Source organism: Copadichromis virginalis, linkage group LG3, assembly GCF_057382275.1.
Source record: "Copadichromis virginalis isolate Kocher_CV1m ecotype Utaka linkage group LG3, C_Virginalis_male_GT1.1, whole genome shotgun sequence".
In the NCBI taxonomy this organism is placed as follows: domain Eukaryota; kingdom Metazoa; phylum Chordata; class Actinopteri; order Cichliformes; family Cichlidae; genus Copadichromis; species Copadichromis virginalis.
In genome coordinates this window covers 42250877-42257765 of record NC_140620.1, presented here as the reverse complement: position 1 = coordinate 42257765, position 6889 = coordinate 42250877, and the positions used below count along the sequence as shown (strand labels likewise).

General features: G+C 36.9%; 1 long non-coding RNA gene across 1 annotated transcript; it reads right to left on the bottom strand.

The window, feature by feature from the left end:
• Positions 1-2491: 2491 nt before the first annotated feature.
• Positions 2492-6032, bottom strand: LOC146714841 (uncharacterized). The gene is made up of 8 exons (XR_014918870.1): positions 5784-6032; positions 5268-5307; positions 5076-5122; positions 4719-4763; positions 3844-3873; positions 3314-3382; positions 3033-3107; positions 2492-2637 (listed from the first exon to the last, which is right to left on the bottom strand). It is a non-coding gene; the product is annotated as an uncharacterized LOC146714841 (long non-coding RNA).
• Positions 6033-6889: the final 857 nt, after the last annotated feature.

The window sequence follows — 6889 nt, the reverse complement described above, 5'->3', positions numbered from 1 at the left end:
CTCTCATAGTGTGTCATCATGGATGAAAACAACACTACATCAGGGGTGACTCATGACATCTTGCATATGTAGCAGATATGAGCTAGTTGACTGCACTGTATCAACAAACAGGAACAAGTTGCTTTAGGAGAGGACAGTTACAAAGGAACACGTCTTACCAGCACAGAGTCCATCTAACCCCCACACATGCAATCTGCCCATTTCTACTACTACAACAACACTCCTGATGAATCCTGATGTTACAAAGAATCCCAATATATTTATGAAGATGTTCACTGTTCTGAGCATTGCATTGCTGGGTAAAGGCGACTGGTTTCATATTAATAGATAGAATTTTGGAGTAAGTTCAGAAGTTAGGCAAAAGCACCCATTCTGAATTGAGTTTTTTCCAACAAACTCAAAAGTCACACAGAGATTTTTGCCACTGACTTGAGATGCAGACATTGATTCTGGCATACAGCATGACTCAGCTGCTCAGCTGACACCCTGGTTGGTCTCCCGGTATAGCACGGTGCCAATGCAGAGCCTAGAGCTGCCTAATGCTGCCTGAAATGTAAGAGGCAAAGGTTGGTGCATTTAGGATTTTATGATTCTGTGGTGCAGACTCTGCAGAATACGCATGCACAGTGCAGCAGTTCTGCTTGCAAGGTAAATTGTTGAGCTTTCAGAAGTGGTATAAGGAGAGAGAAGCTGATTTGGTGAGCTGCTCGACAGCGCGCTCTCTTTCCCACAGCTTCTGCTGGAGAGGGCCCCGTCACATTCAGCTATCAAAGTGTATGCGTCAGCAATCTCGGCTTGTCATGAGGGCTTTGGGGAGAGATTGGTTTCTAACATCCTCTCCTGAAGTATTTCCAACAAGCCATGAGGCGGAAATGCGAGGTGATGCGCTCCTCTGCCCCTCAGAGTGAATGGCCCGCAGTTCTGTCAAAGGGCCTTTCAAAGGAGCCGTTCAGGCCCAGTGGGCAGATTTCTCTCAGGATGTTGTCAATTAAGACAGTGCTGCTGCTTCCATGAGTGTTTGTGTGCACTTTTTGGTCAACTCAAGCTCAGCGCTCATCAGAAGGTGTGCCCACACTAATGACCACACCTTCATGTGTAAGACCGTCCCCCCCCCCCCCTGTCCCCGTCCCCCTGTCCCCGTCCCCCCGTCTCCCCCAGCAAACAATGTGCTGTGACAGAAAAAAGCATAACAAACTAATTTTACCTATGATTGCTCAATTTCATCACATAGCTCAAAAAGTCACAGGCAAAAACACAACAAAATGTCTGCAGTGACAACGACCCTACAACAGATTAATGGAAGATCCATTCCAAAGTTTCTATTTGTTGACGTGTTATTGTGAAACTTGTGGAATATGCGCATATGTGAAACCATTCTGTACACACTGGGGAGCTAATACCTCTGGTCCCCGTGACCGTCTGTGCAAACCTACGCAAGCAGATATGTGAAGGTTGTAATGCATTATAGAGGGTTTTTCCATCCTCCTTAGAACGGTAAATGGCCTGTATTTATATAGCGCTTTACTTGTCCCTAAGGACCCCAAAGCGCTTTACACAACCAGTCATCCACACACACACTGGTGATGGCAAGCTACATTGTAGCCACAGCTGTCCTGGGGCGCACAGACAGAGGCGAGGCTGCCGGACACTGGCGCCACCGGGCCCTCTGGAGTAGGCAACGGGTGAAGTGTCTTGCCCAAGCACACAAAGACCGAGACTGTCAGAGGCGAGGCTCGAACCGGCAACCTTCCGATTACAAGGCGAAGATCTGAAACATGTAAGTGTGGCAAAAATATAAAAAAGAAATCCAGAAGGAGCCATGTACTTTTACTGTTTTACATGCATTCGTTCCAAACTCATTATCCAAACATGCCAGTGTTTAGTAGCTTGAAGTTTGGAAGAGTATTAGCTACTAGTGCAAACGCCTTAAAAATAAACAAGATTGTACCAACATTGAAAAAGTGCAATTGTTCAATGCAACAGTCTAGCACTTTCTAGGAATCAATTCCACAGGTTTCCAACCCATACGGTAAAAAAATATATTTTAAAATACATTTTGAAATATATTTCAAAATATACAAAAAATGGCCAAAAAATATATGTGCTAAAATACATTTTAAAATATATTTATATATTTAAAATGTATTTTAGCACATATATTTTTTTGGCCATTTTTTGTATATTTTGAAATATATTAATAAAATATATTTCAAAATACAATTTAAATTTATTTAAAATCATTCAAAAAAATATAAATTTAACCCTTCATATATTTCTAAGAAAACACATTCACATGTAACATCTGAAAGAAATCTTTATTTGATGTTTAAAACATACATATAGCATATCAATCAAGCAAGGAATATTCATTTTATAAGTTTATTCTCATTACATACTCAAACATTCTAAAAGAAACACACACACATATACATATATGTGTGTGTGTGTATATATATATATATATATACACACACACACATATGTGTGTGTATGTGTATATGTGTGTGTGATTGTATGAACATAAGTCTACTTAAAATGTAATTTCTTTTCCTTTTCCAGCAGTCTCAGTTCCCCCAGCTTTCACGGCAATCCTCAAAGCCCTTCTGGACACGCTGGGAAACCCCTTCCTTACCGCCACTGTAACAAACAAAAGTCACAGTTCTATTACTTTTATCAGAGTTAAAATAAAAATGTGATTTATGTTAGCTGGCTTCATTTAGCAAACAGATATTTCTGTTTATATAGATACAGATATTAATACAGATATATTTTACGCATAATTTTACCTCTTTTTTTTCCTAGATGGGAAGTCTATCCAGTTCACATTACAGTAATGCTAACACCCCTTTTGGTCGTCTCTCCTTACCTTCCAGCATTCATAAATCTGTTGACCTTCTTTGTCTGAGACCAACCACTACAATGCATCATCACCTATTTGTATTGGTAACTTACTTTACAACCTATTTTAATGGTTGCAAAGTAAGTTACTTGTGCTGTATGCAATTTTAGATACACAGAAAGTCTTCACTTACTATATATGGCTGTCATAGTGTCCTTATCAAGGGCAGTTCTTCACTCTGCGCCGATGTCCGTTTTGCTCTGTCCTCCTATAAAAAGCATGAACATTTGAGTGTTTGACTAGTTTTAGATTTCCAAAAATTTGATATTTGTACAACTAAACATTTGAACTACAATATATGCTATTGAGCGATACTTTTATGGGTAATTTTTGGTAAAGAAACTGGTGACAGAGTTGTAGGCTTTTTAAAGTACTATTAGCTAACCATTTGAACTGACTTTCAAAGCTGATTACCTTTTAAATTGCTGTGGATCAAAACCTCCAGTGGGAAGGCGGCCATTAGAAGAACACGCACCATTGAACCTGAAAATAACAAAAACAAACAAAAAACAGAACAATATATAAGAGTCCGGTAGGGTAATAAATCTCTTCTGAAGCAATATAGTTCATTTTGGGTGAAAAACAAAACATTCCTCTAAAATATATATACTGACATCAGCAATCAACATCATGATTGTAATTATTTCCTTTTTAGTACATCTACTGCTGTTTGCATGTGTCAAGCACTACGACTGTATCTATGCATATAAATTCACCATATATATCCAGCAAAAATGTTTTGTTATAGTCAAAAGGAAAACAAACAAAGGCATTCAATCAGAGGTGAGAAATTAATTGGGAATATGAATTATAGGTGAACTATTCTTTACCTACTAGCAATCAAGCTTCTTTAACCAAGAAGCTTGAAATATTTGAATGTAAAATAAAATAAATAAATAAATAATAATAAAAATAACATGATGTAATTAAAATGCACAACTTACATTAAGGAAATCTGCATTTGTATCCACAGGCTAAAAAGTAAAACAGTAAATGTGTTAGTGATAGTACAGGTATTTGTAAAAAAAAAAAAAAAAAAAGAGGCAGTAACTGTGACGCTTCTAGTGGGATGCTAAATGCAGAGATTTATATTTACAGTATAATACTGCATGTACGGGTAACTGTGTTGTGAACTGTAACTGAATATTAGAGAATCTCAGAGAAATTAAATGTATTTATTTTTTGAATTTATCAATCATAAAACCGTCTGTTTTGAAGGCCTGTTACGATAGCGACTTTTTGTTGGTCGGTATATTGCCCTATAAACAATTGCGACAAGTTATGTCATTGTCATTTTAAGACCATTTTATGTCTTTGAATGTATAATCATAATATAACACCATAATAATGCAAGATCTACACACTTTCAATTGACAAACCAACATCTAATTCTTAAAGTATTTAGATCATTGAAATTAGGAATCAAAATATTAGATACCTTAAAAACTTGAATAAATAGTAAATTTTCTAACAAATAGAAAACAATGTTATTTAATGTTATTGTTTTGTTATCATTATATTTTATTTTTGTAAATATAATGGCGGATAAATTACATCATCAACAATTATTGAGGTCATGTACATGTATTGTGTGTTAAGTCGATATATCGATTATTGTGATAGGCCTACTGTTTTGGTATCATAACGAGCTTGTCAAACATGCATGACCACTAAACAATGTCTAAGCAGTAGTATTGGTCTGAATGACAACAAACATAACTAGTGTTTTGGAAAATCTGTTAGAAAACAGTTATTTCAATAATTATGATTAGCATGTGACACAGACACCGCATAAAAAACTACAACAACAAATACTTACTTTAGGAGGATGGGGGAGGGCAGCATGAGGTTGAGACTTTGACATCTGTAAAAAACAAATTCATGTATTACAAACAAGTCACTTAAAAATACATTAATGTGGCAGACTGTTCCCTGTTCAGATGCAGTGTATAAGTACAATCAGGGCTGTCACAACAATGGGGTGGGGCCAAGTGGCTGCAACCCTAGGTACAATGTGCAGGTATATATAATTACATATAATATATGTGAATAAAGCAAGAATCTGTTTAGGTTAGTCACTGTGCTGACTGATGCTTGCTAGGTTTATATGATTGCAAACTGCACAAAAACAACAACAGCAACAACATTAATGACAATGACAAACAAAATTACTTACATTTATGTAAATCTCACATTAGGAAGATCTGCATTCGATTTCATGGGCTGAAATAAATAGGCAGAAACATTACTGCTAAAAAAATAAAAAACAAAAACTCTTAAAAGCCTAAAAATGACTTAAAAAGCAGGGAAATGTGGAACATTGTAATTAGCGAACATTAATAAAGCATAACTGTTCTTTGTTTCTAACCTTGGTAAGTACTCTGTAGCCAGAAGGAGAGGTAGGATTTCTGTGAAAGCCAAATTAAATGTGAATAGGCTTTGATAGTTATTGAGAAGGCAGAATAATAAGAAAAGGCAAAAGTACGTCACAATATAATTAATTAAGTTACATATTTTGATTACCAAATTATGGAAGCGTGGAGCTGCCACCCAGGCAAAAGAAAAATAGAGCTGTATCACGTTATGACGTGAAATGTTTATTGTTCTAACATTATGCTTTTCATGTTTGTATAATATAATATCACGTTATTATAATATACATAATTGTCACGTTCGCACAATATTGTACGGACGTGATAATTATGTACATTTTTCGTACAATGTTGTTCAAACATGTTGTTCAAACATGATAGTATATTGTTAGAACGATAAACTTTTCACGTTATAACGTGATATACTTATATTTCTCTTTTGCCTGGGTGGCAGCTCTACGCTTCCGTTCCAAATACACGAGAATAAAGTAATATTATATGGGAAAAGGCACCTGCTAGCTTGATGATGGAGGCTTCTTAGACTGGCCACCCGCCTTGGCTTCTTGTCGCCACTCCACGAAATAAAGGTCCGTTTCCTCCATGCCGGCTAATTATTCATCCTCATTAAAATCTCGTATATGTTCAGTTGGCAGAATTGAGAATTTTACATCTTCCAACCACTTAATTAACGCGAACATAATCGGCTTGTTTCTTCCCGTCTCCTGTATCCGGCCGTTCCTCTCGCTGTCAGATTTCGCGCCTCAGAGAAGTCGTTATTTTTCAAAAAAAAAAAAAAAAGAAGAAAGAAAGAAAGAAAGAAACAGCAACAACTACTAAAGAGAGTTTTTGCACGTTCATTGCACATTTGTGGGAATGTTTAAATATTTAATTTTTATTAATTACTTTTCATTATATCTTTATTTTTTAAACCACCGTGGCAATGCGCATGCGCATACACTCCTGCACGCAAAGGGCTTTGGAGTTGACCTAATGTCGCAATGCATTGTGGGAGCGCAGCACCATCTTGGCAGGTCACGAATCAAAACAAGATTGCTACGAACCATTCTGAAACGTAGCTCAAAAGAAAATGACGGTATAGAGACAGATTCTGTCCAGATGCAAAGAGACGGTACTTGATTGTTGAAATGTGGACCCGTATGAAAAATAGCCGTGGAGTAGAAACCCTGAAGACCAAACCGCTATTGACTTAGCATGATCTACTCTCATACCTTGTCTGTGGAGTCAGAGCATACACGGCGCACCAATTTCGCAATTATAAATCTCTGGAGGCGCACATCCAATTCACCAAGGACTGGGTACAAGATTTGGCTATTTTTAAGCCTCCACGTTGTGAGTACGCCGTCATTCAAGCAAAGGTAAGTCAGCTTGAGTACTGCGAGTAAAATGCGTTTGATTCCCCCCAGCATTCAAATTAGTGCTAGCAAAAATTCATTCGTGAGGGGGAAATTACAGTGAGAACATGTAGAGGCTCTGTTAGAGGGATAACATAGTGAGTTCAGTGCATTGATGTGACATTGTCCTGAAGGATTTAGTTATTCTTTATGGTTAAAGAAATTGCCCTAATTAATTCATATTTATTATAAATAATCCTAATTAC